Source organism: Topomyia yanbarensis, chromosome 3 (genome assembly GCF_030247195.1).
Source record: "Topomyia yanbarensis strain Yona2022 chromosome 3, ASM3024719v1, whole genome shotgun sequence".
Classification (NCBI taxonomy): Eukaryota; Metazoa; Arthropoda; class Insecta; order Diptera; family Culicidae; genus Topomyia; species Topomyia yanbarensis.
In genome coordinates, this window is record NC_080672.1 from 265275554 (window position 1) to 265296430 (window position 20877).

The 20877-nt window shown below is 38.3% G+C and overlaps 1 long non-coding RNA gene across 2 annotated transcripts; it reads left to right on the top strand.

Annotated features, from left to right (window-relative positions):
* The first annotated feature begins 11542 nt into the window (after window positions 1-11542).
* LOC131693810 (uncharacterized) lies at window positions 11543-14189 on the top strand. Of its 2 annotated transcripts, XR_009306332.1 has the most exons (3): window positions 11588-11720; window positions 11776-12013; window positions 13328-14189. It is a non-coding gene; the product is annotated as an uncharacterized LOC131693810 (long non-coding RNA). The 2 variants fall into 2 exon arrangements; XR_009306331.1 differs by lacking the exon at window positions 13328-14189 and having other exon boundaries at window positions 11543-11720; window positions 11776-12316.
* Window positions 14190-20877: the final 6688 nt, after the last annotated feature.

A 20877-nucleotide genomic window follows, 5' to 3' on the forward strand; every position in this document is an offset into this window, starting at 1 on the left:
ATGCATTCAATTGGACCAATTAAAAAAAGAAAGCTTTCATATCCACTACACAATACGTTCCATGGCGACATAACCGGGAACTCTAGGGATATGGGGTAACTCATTCCATGTTTGAATGTGAATTGTGCACCAAAAAATAATTATAAGAATTAAGGTCCGCGTGATCACCCAAGAATGCACGTGAATATATGAATGGCCACACGGTTACAAAATCCAGTTTTGTACACGCGAAGTCACATGCACGCGACCACACGTGTCAAACCCGTTAACATATGAACGCTTAAGCCCTTCGCGATCAACAATGCACACCTACACCCGCGATCGCGCAAATCTGATAACACCCCGGTAATAAGGTGAACATTTTAGCACTTATGAAGTTTCAGACGCGCACCTACAAACGTCCGTGTTCACGCGATCATGAATCGGTTATGTCCGGAAACCATTACCCTGGGAACTCAGGTCCATGCATTCAGTAGGACCAATTAAAAAATAAAGCTCATATTCACTAGACAACACCTTCCATGGCGGCATGATCGGGAATTTGGTGATATGGAAGATCTCACTTTCTTCTAGCATCTAAGCCGTATACCAAAAATTAAGTATTAGATTGACGGTCCGCGCGCGATCATCCAAGAACGCACGCAGGGGTGGAGAAATTTGTGACAATTTGTTACATGGGGGGAGGGAGGAGTCAATTTTGGGCAATTTTTGCGTTAGGTAATTTATGAATGGCCCCTACTGAATTTTCAGAAAGGCGAGATATATTGCAAAGATATTAATTTATTTCATTAGTAATTAGTATTATAGTAATTAGTATTAGTAACAAATACAGCTCACAGATGTAAAATGAAGCTCATTCAAACAAAATTTTGGCCATCCAGACAATTCCAGATTTTATCGAAAATTATTGCAGACTTCTAGGAAAAACACTTGGGATCCCTGATTGTGAGCCATACCTCATAACGAACTGTTATCAACGGTAACTCAATAAATTGGTGTTTAACGCAGAAAAAACTAAAAGAAAATTATGACCCCCGAAAATCTGTTTAGAATAGCTGTTCGACGTCACAAAACTGAAAACTAACAAATGGCAATAAAAACATTTCATCCTCATTCCTCATACACTTTTATGATCCATCAACATATAAATCCAATTACGAACACTAATCACACCCAGGGTTGCCACTATTTTTCAAAGAAAATCTGGTAGTTCAACTAAAAATGTCTGGCAAAATCTGGCATTTGACAGCGACCTCAAAATCATCGAAATTTGGTATACGTTTTAGGTTTCATAGAACCTGCATCAATGGATTTTTGTAAAATTTGGGACATTATTACCCAAATTTCCAAAATGTGTGTGTGTGAGCAGCTTCCAAAACTTAAAAATCTGGCAGAATAAGAGGTTTGTCTTTTTGTCTGGAAGCTGCCAAAAACTCTGGCTGTGCCAGAGAAATCTGGCATAATGGTATCCCTGATCACACCCTTTATTTTTATTTGTTTCTTTTGTTACAATATATGCAACTCGATGCAACAGGAAGCGACGACTAAAAAACAATAGCCCAAATACATCAGCAACAAGAAGGAAAACTACGCACAAGAAAATAGGTAAATGAAGAAAAATCGTTTATTTATTTATTACCTTATTTACTGATTATACTCATAATTACGATACTACTCACAAAAGTTATGCTTTTCTTGTCTCGTTTCAGCAAACCAGAATCTCTCTACTATCTAATAATTTTTTGCCTCCGATTATCCTCTATGTAATGTATCTGAAACTTGTGGAACTAATTAACAGCCGGCGCCTGCTTGTAGAAGAAACTGGTGTACTATACGGACTAGCACATGCGAACAGTTAGGCTTTGTAGGGTCTCATCTTGACAGAGTGTAGATGGGCGGATGAACATCTGCCAGAGTTCGGACTGAGAAATGACAATGAAAATGATGAAATCTGCGAGCCTACATCTAAAATTTCCGGGAATCAGAGGGAGAAGATTCGTCTTGTTTGATATTTTCCCGGCAAATGGAGTATTCTAGCCGGATCTGTAGGAATTCTTAAAAATGCACCGATCATGCTGGTATTTTTTAAGATTTGTTCGTTTCAATAACTAGGTTAAATTTTGATACTTTTAGATGCTGGAATGAAAAATAACTGCAAGCACGCCAAATGTAATACTAGTGAAAAAGATTCGCACCAAAGCTGTTACCTTTTCTGATGACGAAGAGTTTGGAGAACCTCATCATGCACACCGAAGTGGTTACGAGCGCATAAAAACAAACGATGCGCAAAAGTTTCTATTCTTTTCAGATGAAGATGAATTGCACTTGACCCTCGTCTATGTACCATCTGTAAAGAATGGACCTCGATTGCGATATAACGAGTAGGAAAGATCTGTTCGTTCCCGTCACGGTAAAACGGTTTCTACGAAACCTCTAGATTTGTCGCCCCTTCTGCGATTGAACATAAAATTCGACGCCATAGTGCTGCAAAGGGTGTGTTCGATGCTCACGCGAATTGAGCTTAACCTGTACTGCAGCTGTTAATATTGTCGAATCGCAACCGAGTGTCATGCCTTCAAAGCTACATTTTTGTCCTCGTGAACAACATTTACTTATCGACTTATGACCGAAACGTGGTGCTCACCTTCCATGTATAATTCCGTCGATGTTCGTTCAACCTTTTGGAAGAGTAGAAAAATAGTAAGTTGTCTGACGATCAGTATAATTACATATTTACTCATACCCACTGTTTCATAAATAGTTTAGCTTCTGCGGTATCCAGATTTCTTATTTAATTAGGATAAGTTCGAATAGAACTTCGAAACTTATTGAAATCATAATAGTCTATAAAATTATATTTCTACCAAAACATTATAATTTTTTAAGATATAATATATTGGGAGTGTCACGCCTCTTGTCACTAAAAATCCTTCTTGGATAGAGCTTGAATATACGCTGAGCTGTATATGAAACCAGCGCATTACCCTTTACCATTCTAGGGTTGGGGAAGGTTCAGCAAGGAACTGATAAATTGCTTAAGGAGTATGATGGATCTAGCGACTTTGGTGATGGTCAGCTACATACAGGATTTCAACATAAAAGACATTGTGCTCAAGCGCCCCCAAGATACCACTCCCTTGGCCTTGCAGCTGAGTCTTACGTGACGAAACAATAAGAGGAATAGTAAACAGGATGACTATGATAAAAAAGTTGTGACAAGGAGGATAACCAGAAGCAAGATCAGGCTCGCAAGAATACCGATCCGAAAACTGTCAGCTTTTTCTTTTATTTTGTTAGAAGCATGGTTATTTCATTGCCAAACATTTATTTCCTATAGATTATTTTAAAATTGTTATAAATAGAAATAATGATCAGCAGGGTTTGTTCGAAAAAACTACATCCGTTAGATGCAAAAGCTTGAAATAGTCGATGCATAGTAACCTGTAACCTTGGTGATTACTTCCAGATTCGTCGAGCAATATGAAGCGGTCGTACTGCAGGAAGGAGAGTCTAATTAGTACTGCACAATACGCCAGTGTCCCAAAAACGAATGTTATACGACTACCGTCAGAGCTGCGCAAAGTTGTCTAGAATAACGCGGTTATCATTGACAGTAAGTTGAGAATCGAGAAGATATGTGTCGGAGTTCTAATATTTTTTTCTCTCGATTTTCCAGTGCCGCACAGTGGGACGGAATCAAAAAAGCCGGACATTTAAATTTTTGCGACGAAACTATTGGTTATGGCACCTTGATGTCTTCGGAAAGGTTTCTTTATTTTTTAAGTAGTTGAATATAATGTTATATTAAACTGTGTATATACCCCCTTAAATAAAAATTTCCCAACATTATATTAAACTACCTAAAAAATAAAGAAATCTTTCCGAAGACATTAAAGTGCCTTAACCAATAATTTCGTCCCAAATATCAATGTCCGGCTTTTTTTGATTCCGTCCCACTGTGTGCCGTAGTGCAATGATTGCTGACAGAAAGCCATGGAAAGCCTACGCCTGTTTTGGTCGCTGCATTGGATGATAGGGTCTGCGTTCGAACTGTACTCTAATGAGGTTTATGAAAATATAAGTTTCCGTCTAGCAATCCGAATTACGGGGAACGCTCAAGAGGGAACTAGAAAGCTGCTAAAGAAGTATTAAGAATTAATCAATTTCGAATGTGAATGTCAGTGATAGGTTGGACTCCAATGAGGAAGATATTGGTGCTGAAGTGCTTCATGATTTTACCACCTTTAACATGTAACCAACTGAGCTGTAGGAAAAAGCCTCACGAGAGGGAAAAAGAAACTAGTTATAACAAAAATTAACTCTTCCATATGGACCCAGTATATTTGCAGAAATAAAACGCCAAAATACTATATAATGCATATATTTTTCAATTGAATCGATGCCTTTTGGTCTAACGACCCATTTTCTTTAACACCAGTTTGATTATCTAGAACTACGTTTTTTCCAAAAATCAATCCGTCGTATCATTAAATGTCTAATTTGTTATTTTTTTTGTTTGCCCCCTAACAACTAAATTAATTTTTTTCTGCCGCTAATTTGATGGAATGCGCCGTTCATCTGCGTGAAAAATGAAAGTATGTAACCAGCAGTATACATTTAGGTACTCTTGAAAACACAAAGTTAGGAAAATTTGCGAGATTTTTTTTTCAATTTTTTCTACCATGTTGTGGAAGATAGCAGGAATTTTTTATTTTTCTGGCTAGATTCTGTAAACTTAGCAGGAAAAGGCGGGCCCTTATATTTGTTTACCTTGCTAGATTGTGGGATGTTAGCAGGTAAAGGCGGGCCATACTGTTGTTTTCCTTGCTAGATTGTGTGAAGTTAGCAGGAAAAGGTGGGGCATATATTACTTTTTCCTGCTAGAATGTGTGAAGTTAGCGGGAAAAGGCGGAGCATATATTATTTTTTCCTGCCAGAGTGTGTGAAGTTAGCGGGAAAAGGCGTGGCTTTGTAGTTTAATTTTTGACATGTAGGTGGCGCAGCGATCGTTTTTCCTGCTGGCCTTTTTTCCCCGCTGTGTTGATTCCAGTGTTCGTTGGACCAATTTGGACAACGTCCAAATAACCGTTCAACGAACGTCCATAGTTGGACCCGTGTTGAACGATTTTGAAACAATTTTTTGGACGTCTCAGTGGGTACCCTCGCGCTGAATTTCGTCCTCCCATCAAACCAAGCCGCCCAGTTAAGCTCAGCCGGAAATGAACCGGAATTCTGGCTGGTTCCAGTTCGTATTCCGGCTCAAGTGACACAACCGATTCTAGTTAGAATCGGTTGTGTCACTGGAGCCCGTGTACGAACTGGAACCAGCCAGAATTCCAGTTCAATTCCGGCTGAGCTTTACTGGGCGTTTTCTCTTTAGCGTCCCTCTAAGAACGGTTGGTTTCAAAATCGTCCAATGAAGGACATTCGTTGGACCAATTTGGACATCGTCCAAATAACCGTTCAACAAACGTCCATCGTTGGGCCCGTGTTGAACGATTTTGAAACAATTTTTTGGACGTCTCAGTGGGGTTTCTAAACACGATGGCATTGTAATAAACTTGCTGTGAGGATATAATTTTTATCTTTAAAATATTTAGTAATTTTAATGAATTGCATAACAATACTTCATTAAAAACTAAGAGAAGAGAAGATAATCGCGTAGCCAATTTGTTCCACTCCTAACCTCAATATTGAACCAGCTTCTGATTGGTCGTTTTGCCAATCATGAGCGTTTATTATATTTATCAACGGGATGGAAAACAGTGCTGCTGAATCTATTCTGGCTACTTTTCATACACAACAACATTTCATGCAAATTGAATAAAAGTCCTTAATGACGATATAGTTACGTCTACTGTTAAGAGAGACACGAATAAAAATTAAATTATTTTTTAAATGCAGCTTATGCATTGTAAATCGTTGGTTGAAGTGCGATTTTTGAGGTACAATTATTTTCAGCAATTGCGAAAAGCATACAAAAGGAATCTGGGCATTACAGCGATGCCAGATTTAGACATGTCTGTATTTTACAGACTTTTGATAGCCTCCTACAGACGTAGCCAGAGATCTACAGACTTTTCAAAGAGTAACAGTGTTTAGCGAACTTGCACTAGAATAACTGTAATCGAATACTAGTGATTCCTTCTTAATAGAATTCTATTTTCAATCTACTTTTAAAATAATATTCTAGTGTAACTAGGATTTACACAACCATCTACAGACTTTTACAGATATTTTAATTATTCTTCTACAGACATTTAAAAAAACGTGGCATCACTGTCTGGCAACGATGAACGCTTGTTGTCTAGATTTACTGCATGGCCTAGTCGGGAAAATTAAGAAGAGCAAGAAGCCTGTTGTCTTCTCTTCTCTTAAGCGGCCCTTACACGTTCAATATTTTTGTCAATACGCGTATTGACGATATTGTTACAATATTTCAATCCCATTTGAAATCCACATCGTCAATACAAGTTTTTTCGATTACACGTACAATACTTTTGTCAATGCTGTCTAGTCTCTTAAGGTTCCCCCACACTGACGCGATTTTGTCGCAGCGACTGCGAAAATTTCGCCTTGCGCGACAATGTATTCGTCATCGGACGAAGAAGAGGCGCTTCTATTTCTTGCATTGGAGAACGCGGAAAATTCAAGGTATTTTTTAATATTCATACTAAGACGTAGGGTTACTGCTCCCTAATTCATCTTAGCTCCTTTATTCATCTCACCCATTTGAACACGTTAGTTAGAGCAGTATCTGCTATCTCTATTCAACGCATTAGCTTAAATGGTAGGATGAATAAGGGTACGTTGTACTCGACTTTTCGCTTCGCTCAAACGGGAGCATTTTACATTTTACAGGCAAATTTTTTAACTGTACTTCTTAGGTACGTAGCAAAGATGATGATACCTATTTAAGCGCAATCCAGTCACTATAAGTCGAGTTATCAATTAAATAATGTGACATACTGACTAATGAGATGAATAAGGGCACGTCTACCCTATATATTAAGTGATAATATATATATATATTGGAATTTGTATTCCAGAAAAAAGAAAAGAAAGTGGGTTCACGATATCAATCTGGAGCGCAAGTTATTTGGAGAATATCACACTCTTATGCCGCAACTAAAACAAGACGAAAAACGATTTCACATTTACTTCAGAATGCCAATCGCATGTTTTTATCAAATTTTAAATTTAATTAGAAATGACATCGTGAAAATGGACACGAATTTCCGGGAGGCTATAGGTCCAGAAGAACGACTGGCTATTGCAATAAGGTAACAAATCCATCTATTCAGTATATACATAAACGTATAGACCTAAACGTAATGCAGCGGAATATTTTATACATATATGAATCGGCTAAATTTGTGGCAGTTTCAGTTTTACTGCATTTCATATATCTAATGTCTAGTTTGCTGCATTCCATATAATATAGATATTTTCTGTCTCTGTTTTGATACATTCCACATATCTACACGGAAAAATAAAACAACCCGCAGAATAAGTTCTTTTAACTTAAATTTAGGTAGTTTTGAGTCTTGCGTCGCTTTCGCACTTATTAAAGTTGTTGTTAAAAACAAAGTGAGAGATTCGACTCAGTCGAGACCTTCATGGAATAAGGTACTTTTGAGATGTTTGAGGTGTACTCAAAATTAGGTTGATTCAACTTAAATTTTGGCATATTTAACTCAAGGTTGAGTATAAAAAACCTGTCAATGGGATGTGGTTTTTTGCCGTGGTTAAAGGGAAACTACCTTCAACACTGTTTACCTAATTTTACCTTATTCCACGATACCCCGAGATTGAGTCAAGAGAGCTAAACTTTGGGTAGTTTTTCGTATCCGTGAATTGCTAATACACGTAGTAAATATCTTTGATATAGGGCCGATTTAGATCCACGTTTAACTTTTAAGCGAGGTTTACTGCCTATGATCGCAAATCAGTTCCATAAAGATGAGGAATCCCATAGAAAAGGGGACAAATGTGCGATCATGAGTAGTTTAACACACTGTTGATCCTGGTTTTAAAGTTAAGCGTGAGTTCCCGATCAAACACATGCGGAATTCGGTTCGGAATACTAAATGGGTTTCAGCTCTAATGATCTGATCCCGACTTGATCGAAATTATTCTCAGTGTGCGGCGATTTTTTGATTTGTTATTTTTCATTGTTGACATTCTATCTGAAAAAGGACGTTTCAGACGATACATCAGCTTCCGTCAACGTCAACGGAACGTCACCGTTCCGTCACGATAAGTTTAATACTTTTCTCTTGTGCCCGTTCACATGTGTCGTACGTCAAAACGTTCCGTGCCGTTGATGTTGTGTGTGAATGCTTCCATTTAACTGCATGTAACTAATCTTGACGTTCCGTTGACGTTGACGGAAGCTGATGTATCGTCTGAATTGTCCTTTAAATTCTTGAAGCTGCTGATCCAAATCATCGGTGGTACACAGCAGAGTAACATCTGCGGAATCGTAACATGGAGCTTCTTGAGATACAGGAACACTGACTAGCAATCCGAACACAATGCGTTGTAGTAAAGGTTGGCCAATTCCAGGAACAATTCCAGGACCAATTCCATTAGAAAAAGGAAGAAGAAAAGCTGTGCTGAAAAAAACCATACCGATATGTTGTGGTGAAACGAAATCAGGATCGGCCAGAATCAGACTGGATAAAAATTTTCAAAGTGACATAATCAGCCTTATTCTGCATTACGGCGGATCGCTTTTTCGAACGAATGTGATTTGCATTCTCAATAACGACAGCAAAATCAAACGGGAGCCTACTTCGATCGAACCATATTTGTTTGAAAATGTGATCCGTCGTAATACAGAATAAGGTTGAATGCAAATTGCAATGTCTAAGTATATTATAAATGTAATAGGTCCGAAAACCTAACACAGCAATAGAAAGGAGTAAGGTTGATTTCAATGCCCTGGAAACATTTGTGAAGCTGAACTGGATTGCTAAATGAGGGTGGTTGATGAAATGGAAACATGGGTGGCACCAGCTTACTGGAAATGGGGGGGGGGGGCGTATTATAGCTGAACGATGTATATTGTATGCGAACTAGCTTCCAGCAATGCAATTATCTCGATCGATTAACCCAACTATGATTGCGAAAAAAAGTTATGACATTATATTTCACAATACGACATCAGAAAATGAATGCATCCAGTGGGAAATCTTTATTAAAGTAGACCACAAGATGAAGATTTAAGTTATCGACGTAAACCGATTTACACACAACACAATTTTGACCCCCACGAGAATACGTTTTGTATCCCAAGCTGAAAAATATAGAGGTTTTTTTTACAAATTTAATTTCCTACAATTTGTCATTATTGTGTTCAAGGAAGGCTGATGTTACATGAAATAATTACACGATCAAACTAATATTCACTCTTTAGTCTTGTGGATTGCTAAAACGACTACACAGCACGACATGTTAGTAACACGAATATACCGAATATTACCTGGTACCTAAAAATATCAACCTTTTCCCAGCCTTTTAATTCGTCCTCAATGCTAACAATCTTCAACGGCGTAGTATACAACCAAAAGCTTCTTGCATGATTCACTGCACATAGAAAATCTTCATTCATGCCGTATGGGTTTTTCGAGTAACTACACTGCTTCAAAAAAGGTTGTATTAGGCAATCGGTATGTTGGTTTTGACCTGTCGGGCTGTCGTTAGTTTACAAGCGCCTTGCGTCTCACCAGTCTTGCCGGGGTTCATTGCACGCTGCTGTGCTTTCGAAACGACTTCTGTGAGTGTGATCTGCGATGCCACTAACATCAACCCTTGCATGACGTCTGCCTGAAGGACTTGTTCCTGTACGAAAAAAGCAAATGTTTAATCAATATGGAGGTTTATTGATATTTAACTCGTTTTCGACATTACCGGGCTCTCGTCCAGTTTAATGGTGACAATTTACAAATTAGGCCGCGGATTTTCTCGGTACCGCGCCAAAAAACTGAAGATTAGTTTATTCCAAACAAATCACACGCTTGGCCCGTTCCCCAGACACAGTTCGGGGAATATTCAAAGTTTGTCTCACATTTCCCGAGCCAAAATAAAATGTTCCTATTTCTATTCCGGCGACAAAGAACAGGTACCCAGTAGGTCGGTACACACATCTGCTACTGATTCACCTGGCACTATAACCTCATTCCTCATTCCGGATAATTATATATATAATTATCGTTTGCCATATACTACAGCATAGTAAACAAAACAATGTGAGAGCAACATGTGAAAAGGACACATAAGCACAGGTCACTAATAATCCCAGTAAAGTTCAGCCGGAAATGAATTGGAATTCTGGCTGGTTTCAGTTCGTATTCCGGCTCGTGACACAACCGATTCTACCTAGAATCGGTTGTGTCACTGGAGCCGGGATACGAACTGGAACCAGCCAGAATTCCGATTCATTTCCGACTGACCTTAACTGGGAAAAAGGCGACCAGTCGAGTTTAAATAAATGCCTGCGAGCGGTAGGTTTTTAAAAAAATATAGGCTACTTCTCGTAACATGCCGTTCACTGCAGTGAACTTCGACCCAGCCAAACCATTCGGAATCTTGTATAGATTCAGTAGATTCCAGCCAGAGATGCCAGATTTGAAGATTTCTCGACAAACATATGATTACGGCCTAAAAGCCAACTGTCAAAATCCACTTTGAATGGAAATTTCGGACAAACCGTTACACGCCAATCACAGATGTTGATAATAAACGAAAGAGAAAAGTTTTCTCTTTCATAAACTGTTGTGAACTGTGTTCGACTAGTAACGGTTTGTCTGGAATTTCCATTCAAAGAGGATTTTGACAGTTGGCTTTTAGGCCGTAATATATATATGTTTGTCGAGATTCATCTTCATTTTGACGACATTTGAAATATTGTGAAGACGTGTTTTTCATTTTGAAGACAATTTTTATCGGATGTCTGACTGATTTCTGTTAGAATTCTGGCTCAAAATCAATAACCGATTCAGAATCCTGGCCGTTGAAGACAAATGAAGACATTTTTTGATGAAAAATATACCTGGTATCCCTGATTCCAGCCCAAGTGCTACAACCGATTGAGTCGGAATAAGTTGTTGCATTTGAACTGGAATTAATATTAAATCCATACAGGATTCCGAACCGGTTCCGGAATTGGTTTGACTGGCCCAGTCACCGCGGCAAGCAGAAAGTTAGAAAAAGTGGAGCAAAGCGAAATTGATTCTGGCAGAGTTTCTGCCAATATTTTACACGATTTGTGCGAGAATTCTGGCAAAGAATTCGCTTAAATGCAACAACCGTTTCTGACAGAAGCGGTTAAAACAACGTTTTTTTTGTTTTTGCGCGTCAAAAATTAAGCGCAAGGTAAAAAATTGAGAAATCTGTGCTAATCTGTGCACTTTAGAAGAAAGCTGTGGAAATATGTGCGTTAAAACAGAAAACTGTGAAAATCTGTGTAGTTCTTGAAATATGTACAGCATATTGAAAATCTGTGAAACACAGATAAATCTGTGCACCTAGCATCCTTGACCAAGACTGACAGAAATCTAGCAGAGCGGTCTCTGCCAGAAAATTTAGTGACTGGGTAAACGTGTAGAACGACACATGCCACTAAAGACCTTTTGAATAAGTACTCTAGAAAGTAATATTAAAATTTGTGAAAGATCCCGTAGTAACAGTTATAAATATGGTACTCATACATAAGCGTAACTAACTCAGTTAGGTTTTTATTTCCATCAAATAACCAACAATTACTTTTAGTTCAGCATTCAACGTTTGGCCTGCGTTAGGGACATATGCGACTATACCTGATTTACTGTAACAACAACTTGCTCAAGCGTCGGATTATTTTAGGTGTAAACTGGTGTAAATTCGTGACATCCTCCAGATAAGCGACACAAACGTAGGATATCAGGATAGCAAATGGAACGATGGTGTATGTTTTTCACGTAGCAGTATTTCCTTTTCCTTATGATTGCTGGGAAAAGCGAGGTAACAGGTACTATATCTTATGTTAATGTTGGGTTTACTGCAATCTTCCGCATGACGTTACCCTAACGGTCAACACGGACGGATTCTGAACGGTCAACATACTCTTGCTATATTGTGCACAGGATGGAAATTTGAAGTATTAGTAATTCCCAACAGTGATAATGTTTGGTTTCAAGTGTTTTGAGAGAAATACTTAGAAAGTGCAGGTGTTAGTAGGGCAGATAAATGAAGATTAGAAAACGATGATTCGTGTTCTAGAATGATTTAATACTCACTTTTCGTATCAAATAAAGAAACAATGTATGAGTTACTGCGTTGTTACAAGTATTGTGGATCGAAGGTGGTGAAATAATTGGCGACAGATGCGCGCGTGTGTGCTCCAATTGTCAAATCCATGCATCCCTCATTTTCGATGATATTCTCCATATTTTCTATGTCGCTTTTGTCATGCGGTGTAGTGAATTCAACACTATCAACCACAAATTCTGTATGAGGTGTTGAAGTTTCTTCACCTTGTGTTTCCAACTGTACGACATATGATTCGGCGGATTCATCTAGTTGGCTTGTAGACCGTGAGACATGTATATCTTTGGATGCAATATTTAAGCTACTCTCCTTTTGGGTTTCAAGGTGGTCATTTAAATTAGCAAGCTCTTGTTCAGCAATGACCTGAGATATTTTCATTTTAGTTATAATTTGTCGTCTTTTTGAAAAATTCTTGACCGTTTTTGCATGAGCTAAAAATAGCATATCGATATCGTCAAAGTCCACCTTCTTTTTATTTTGAAAATAATTTATAAGCGAATCTACCGACGAAACCGGCTCATCCTTTCTTGGTCTCTTTTTTGTTTCTGTTGGCGTTAATATAGCTGGGGCTTGATTTGATGTGAGCGTCTTGCTGGATTCTCCATACAAAGGTATTGAAGACGCGTGTTGAGAGTAACATTCACTTTCGCTGCTATCCGAGCCGCCAAGGAATCTTGCATATTGGACACATTTGTTGTTGTTTTCGCAAATGACAAGAAAGGTTTAAACGATGCCATCATTTCAGCCCATTGCCATTTTTTATCGGTGTTGGCAGCCTGGCCGGTTTTTGTTTTATTTGCTTTTAAATATCTCATATATGTGTCTCTGAGGTTTTTCCATTTTGCTTTTACTTTATCTCCTGAAATATCCAATATAGTTACTTTTTATTATAATGGTTTTACGCGTATTTCCAATATTTAAATGGCATGGTCGTTTGTAGTTGTAAAACGGGTTTTAAGGGCACTTTTACATTAAGGTATATGACGAAAATACATAACTGCTTACTTCGTTTCAGGTTTCTTGCTACTGGTGATAGTTTTCCTACAATAGGACACAGTTTCAGAGTAGGATTCGAGACAGTCAGCCAAATTGTACAAGAAGTGTGCCAACGTCTCAAATTTGGAAACAATCTGCTAAAGGGTTTGAAGAAAACTGGCATTTCCCGAACTGCATTGGTAGTATAGACGGAAAGCACGTTTCCATCAAGTGTCCGAACAAGACTGGATCGAAGCACTTCTGTTACTTACATAAATTTTCGGTAGTACTAATGGCTATCGTTGGACCCGATTATCGGTTTATATGTGTCGATATCGGTGGTTATGGGAAAAATAGCGATGGTGGTATTTTTGAAATGTCGAATATGGGCCAAAGATTTGAAGCAGGAATGATGAATGTACCAAAGGCCAAACCCTTGCCTGGACAAATCGAACCGTGCAATTACGTCCTAATAGGTGACGAGGCGTTCGTTTTAAAGCCATATCTGATGAGGCCTTTTCCTTATAGACAGTCGCGTTTGAACCCCCAGAAAGAGAATTATAACACCAAACATGCTATAGCTCGAAGAGTTGTAGAAAATGCTTTTGGCATATTAGCCCAAAAATGGCGAATTTTTTTCAGACCAATACCTACAAAGGTTGAAACCGTCATCCTCATTGTGCACACAGCATGCGTGCTTCACAATTTTTTGCGTTTAAATCAATGCACTGACATGCCAGAGATACCTATACAATCCAATGAGGGATCTCCGTTTTACAATTTAGCAACGGATTCGCGACGAGCAACTAACTTATCGTTTGAAACGAGAGAAAAATTCGTGAAATTCTTTTTGGATAAATAATTAACGTGTATGTGAAATGGAATATCATATTTATGAATTAAAATACATTGTAATCTATCTGTAATGTTTTCATTTTCACTAATGCAATTTGTGATTCCATGGTATATTTAATACACATTTCAAAATGCATGCGTATTATTGCATGCATATTGAATTAGAAACAATTCAAACGGCCTACATGTTCCAAACTCTTCTCCAATCCGATAAGTTTGATAATCAAATCAGAGCATACGAAATCATCCGAAGTGGCAAAATAAGATGCAAACCTTTTAGGGACTCCTGCATCTATTTTGAGATTATGGTTGTAACGAGCTGTATAAAAATAATCGTACTCATCAAGTCGGACATATTCCCAGTAAGTTTAGCCGGACAATGAGCCGGAATGCTTTTTGGTTTTAGTAAGTATTCCAGATCCCGTTTCAAATGATGTTATTTAGAATCGGTTGTGTCACGGAAGCCGGAATACTAACTAGAACCAGCCAGAGTTCCGGCTGAACTTAACTGGGTAGAACCGGAAGTTCTATACAAAATGAGTTTGCTTATGCAGCCATTTTACTAATTTACCATCTGTGATCTAGACTTTTAGACACAAGTAATTTGGTACTGTTTTGAATTGGGTTTGAATCATTTAAAATTGGGCACTCATCCCTCGAATCATCCATTCGTGATTTCGGAATAAAACCTTCGATCTGGAGATTATTCAATAATAACATACACAAATATAACTCGATTCAAAAATCAACATGAGAATTTTGGTGACAATCGCGTATACACCTACATATTGTAAATGCAAATAAAAACAATCTTACCACTTTCTTTTAGTTCCATGCCTATAGCATACCACGCCTTATCCTTTTTACGAATATTTTTGTAGTCTTCGTGCGATAAATCGTACAGAATGGGATATGTTTTTACTAGTTCAATCAATTTTTCAGTTTGCGCCATCTTGAAATGTTTTGCGAATACTCGGCATCAACGACAAAAATCCTGCACGCACTGAATGCGAAAAAATCGCTGCAATTTCGCAACTGACAACGCGAAAAAATCGCGTCAGTATGGGGGCTCACATCTGTCGCCATGAACAGTGATGCTAGCGACAAGTCGCTTCGCGAAATTTTCGCAGTCGCTGCGACAAAATCGCGTCAGTGTGGGGGAACCTTTATTCGTTTGGAATGACATTGACAGTTAAACTGGAATTCCAAACGGAACATGGCGTCTCTTTGTTATTCTAGTCTCTTTAGGATTGACGTATTGAGTTCTTTGCGACCGGTCTCACGAACACTAATGAAGTTTCCTGGTTGAAAACAATCCCATTTACTTTTGCCGTCTTTGTTTATTATTTTCCACCAGCTTGTGATGTAGTATTTGTGTCATGTGGCGTGTACGTACATGAGCTGCAGAAAAGTCTATTGAAGTAGTCTTGTCAATATTTTTATTGACAATATTCTTGTCTCGTGTAGGGTCCGCTTATATGCACTCAGGGAGCAATGTATCTCTGAGTAGCTTGGAAGGACAGCCTCTGAGCCGCCAAAACGCTCATGGGAAGCCAGGTGCGGTATGACTATAAAGCAATGCACACACTGACAAGTGCAACGGTGAGATGGTGGTTGTACAGTAAATGCACATAAGTTGCAGAAATAGGTTGTTGAGACTAGAAAAACTCTAGAAAGAGAACTGCGGAGACTCCATTTTGGATCGATTGGATTCGCGTTTAGCTGCCAAAAAACGGATCCAATCGAACATTGCAGGGGGTGTCACTCCTGTCATCCGCTATTGAGATATACAGACTTTGACAGTAGTCAACATATATGGGCCTAGCCGGCTCTAGGCCCATGTCACCCGTGCAATAGCATTGGGTTGTTTTGATTTCAACAAAGGCAGATGTTGGCTAGGACAAAATGGCTGCCTAGCAGAGGTCTGGAACATTGCCTATCTTTATAACATAGGACGTGTTGCCATACAATTCCGGGGCATACGTTGCCAAAAATACTGTTTTTCTCTCCGCAGTTCTCTTATGGCGATTTCGCTTGAACCTGAGTCAGGTTCTAACCCCAACTGCTGTCAGTTCATACATTTTGACAGCAGTTGGGGTTAGGAACTGACTCAGTTTCGCTTCAAACGAAAACCACATTACTAGAGTTTTTCTAGTTGAGACCTAAGAGGTTGATGGCGATTTCGCTTGAACCTGAAACTGAGTCAGGTTCTAATCCCAACTGCTGTCAGTTCATACATTTTGACAGCAGTTGGGGTTAGGAACTGACTCCCCTCTAAGAACGGTTGGTTTCAAAATCGTCCAATGAAGGACGTTCGTTGGACCAATTTGGACATCGTCCAAATAACCGTTCAACGAACGCCCATCGTTGGACCCGTGTTGAACGATTTTGAAACAATTTTTTGGACTTCTCAGTGGGTCAGTTTCGCCCAGCCCGGGGACAGCTTGACAGCTCCCATATATTGAACTCATAAGCAAATTTTGTGGTGATTTGGTGATGTCATGGCGGCCCGAATGGAGCAAAATTTGAAAAAGGCGCATCCCATTTACTATTTTCCATATCTAAAAAATAATCAATTTAAGCATTTCTTTCATCAAATTTATTTCGCTGTTCACATTAGAAACTGTCCTTATTCCCCCATACTCAAACAAAAACATAGATTCCATTTGGAATTTAAAAAAATCCGAAAGAAAATAAATCGATTTTCGGAAATACAAGAAGATGACTTTCAAAATCAAGCCACTACCACTTATATTGGAATTTCCGAAAATCTTCCGAAACTAATCAACATCTCCTAAGGCATGAAATCCTCCGGTAGAGCCGAGGAAAATGCCAGAATAATTCTGAAGGGATCCATACCAAAACCATCGCAACATCTTCCGGACAGAATTATTGAAAAAGTCGAACAAAACTCTGGCCGAAGTCGAACAAAAGTGTGCATTCCTGGCAGCATTCTTGCTGAAACCGAGCACTACTGGTTTGATACCAGAATTCTGATAAAAGCACACAAATTATATTCAAAACCAATTTTGCTAAATGTGTAGAAAATCCTACATATATTGTTTATTCTCCCAATCAAAATGCTAGAATTCTTGACGTTCTTAATGAACTTGAAACAAGATGTCGCAGGTTCACGAATTGTTAAGCTTAGTGATTTACTTTCATTGGCCAAAAAGTTTTCCATTTATATTTCATTTATAACACCAATGATTTACCGATTACAAACTTCACTCAACAAGAAAACCAAAACATTTTTAGGAAGGAAGAGAGCCGGTTGCTAAAAACAACACCTTCCAGCTAAATCTATAATAAGATTTATGTAACTTTGCTGACGGTTTCCAATCAGGGATAAATTTATTCTCTAATAATATTTTTCTTTATCCACATTTTGGAAAACGCTTTTTCTAAATGTTGTTCTAGCCGCATTGACGGCGTTCATAACACACGTAACGAAACACGCTTTTCTCTTGAAACTTTTTCGTGTCGTTGTTCGTGGTAGTCGTACAGAAAAGGCATACTAGCGCCACCATCAAATCGGTGGTACATATATGAAACAAGCACTATCTGTCAAGTTGTCCCCGGGCTGGTTTCGCCTCAAACGAAAACCACATGAGACAGCCCGACTACACACTGAAAAATAACAATCACACAATGAGAAATTGTTTTTCGTTTTTAATAAAATGACATTTATTTTAACCTAGTCCTTATAATAGAAACAAAACCTAATTTACCCAAACTATTTCCTACAATAATATATACGCCGTAACTAGTTGTAGCATCATCAAGCCCATGTAGAAACTGTCATAAATTATTTTTGGTGAGAACACTGTCCATACAAATATATGATTACGCATCAATGAGACGATGATAATGTAGAAAGTAAACGGGCCAATGTAAGTCAGAGTGATTAGTTTCACTACCGATTGGGACACAACTGTAGTATCTTGCTCCACATACAATGCATTGTTCGTTGGTTTACGTTGGCAATCATTCCTAAGATTATAAAGTAACATCAAATAGCTTAGGATTTGCCCATTGAAAGTACCGCCGTGAATTCCCCCCTACAGTAAGTTGACCCACCAAGCGAAGACACCAACCACAAAGCGGAGAAAAATACCCACGACAATGCGCCACCTAGCGGTGAACACTGCAACCACCGCGGAAATGCCCCCTACACCTAAGGATGGTATGCACTAAAATTTTAATATAATTGTATTTAATAATTATAGAAATAAAATGTAATTAAAACAAATGACGTAATCCGAATACTCCAATAATGTACAAGAGATGCAAAGTCCCAGATAGCAGGCTGAACCGAGTAATAAACAGTTTTTTAAATAGATTTTGAAGTACATTTTATATGTTGGTGATGTAAAGTTATGGTAGGAAGTGGGTGAGCACTACAACCACCGCGGAAATGCCCCCTAGATCTAAAGATGGCTTGCAGTAAAATATTAATAGAGTTGTATGTATTTAATAATTATTGAACAATCTTAACAAAATACACCTAGGGATGGTTTGCAATAAAGTTTTAATAGATTTGTATGTATTTAATGATTATTGTTCAATCTGAACAAAATAAAATTTTAAACGAATGACATCATCCGAATACTCCAATAATGTATAGGAGATGCAAAGTCCCAGACAGCAGACTGAACAGAGTAATTGTTTTTTTATAAATATATTTTGCAGTACATTTCACATGTCAGTGATGAAAGGGAAAGCCTCTTAGATTAGCAAAGTATTTCGGATAATTATTGGCACTCTGATGTTATGATGCTGTCTGTGCCATCTACTTGGGAGTTACAATCGTTCTGGCTTTTAAGTTATTGTAGAAAGGTATGTGTCGTAATCTAGTTCTACGATGCCAGGAAAATGTTAAAAGATTTCTATTATGAATGAAGGAAAGAAGAATACACTAAATTTGAACGTTAATAGCTTTAAAAAGACCGTCCCTAAGGAGATAAGCATTTATCATTGCAATGTAATGTAATATCTATTCCAGTGAAAATTGGCTACTACGTGGTTTCGGAAGAAGTAAGTCGAGCTAGAAACTCATAGGATTGATTGAGTAGGACATCATACAGCCAAGTGCCAACAAGCGGTCTGAGCCAAGTTATAAGCTCATAGGTTTGATTGAGTAGGACATCATACAGCCTTGTGATATTTTCATAAATTTTTAAATTTGAAAAAAAATTGTTCTAGGGTCGGAGATGAGACCCTCTGGAATCAGGTCATACCTATTTCGGGGACCTTTAGCTACAACGTGGCCAAATATCAAGTGCAAACAAGCGGTCTGAGCCAAGTTATAAGCTCATAGGTTTGATTGAGTAGGACATCATACAGCCTTGTGATATTTTCATAAATTTTTAAATTTGAAAAAAATTGTTCTAGGGTCGGAGATGAGACCCTCTGGAATCAGATCATACCTGTTCCGGGGACCTTTAGCTACAACGTGGCCAAATATCAAGTGCCAACAAGCGGTCTGAGCCAAGTTATAAGCTCATAGGTTTGATTGAGTAGGACATCATACAGCCTTGTGATATTTTCATAATTTTTTAAATTTGAAAAAAATTGTTCTAGGGTCGGAGATGAGACCCTCTGGAATCAGGTCATACCTGTTCCGGAGACCTTTAGCTACAACGTGGCCAAATATTAAGTGCCAACAATCGGTCTGAGCCAAGTTATAAGCTCATAGGTTATCATACAGCCTTGTGATATTTTCATAAATTTTTAAATTTGAAAAAAATTGTTCTAGGGTCGGAGATAAGACCCTCTGGAATCAGGTCATACCTGTTCCGGGGACCTTTAGCTACAACGTCCCCAAATATCAAGTGCCAACAAGCGGTCTGAGCCAAGTTATAAGCTCATAAGTTTGATTGAGTAGGACATCATACAGCCTTGTGATATTTTCATAAATTTTTAAATTTGAAAAAAATTGTTCTAGGGTCGGAGATAAGACCCTCTGGAATCAGGTCATACCTATTCCGGGGACCTTTAGCTACAACGTGGCCAAATATCAAGTGCCAACAAGCGGTCTGAGCCAAGTTATAAGCTCATAGGTTTGATTGAGTAGGATATCATACAGCCTTGTGATATTTTCATAAATTTTTAAATTTGAAAAAAATTGTTCTAGGGTCGGAGATAAGACCCTCTGGAATCAGGTCATACCTGTTCCGGGGACCTTTAGCTACAACGTGGCCAAATATCAAGTGCCAACAAGCGGTCTGAGCCAAGTTATAAGCTCATAGGTTTGATTGAGTAGGATATCATACAGCCTTGTGATATTTTCATAAATTTTTAAATTTGAAAAAAATTGTTCTAGGGTCGGAGATGAGACCCTCTGGAATCAGGTCATACCTATTCCGGGGACCTTTAGCTACAACGTGGCCAAATATCAAGTGCCAACAAGCGGTCTGAGCCAAGTTATAAGCTCATATGTTTGATTGAGTAGGACATCATACAGCCTTGTGATATTTTCATAAATTTTTAAATTTGAAAAAAATTGTTCTAGGGTCGGAGATGAGACCCTCTGGAATCAGGTCATACCTGTTCCGGAGACCTTTAGCTACAACGTGTTCAAATATTAAGTGCCAACAAGCGGTCTGAGCCAAGTTATAAGCTCATAGGTTTGATTGAGTAGGATATCATACAGCCTTGTGATATTTTCATAAATTTTTAAATTTGAAAAAAATTGTTCTAGGGTCGGAAATAAGACCCTCTGGAATCAGGTCA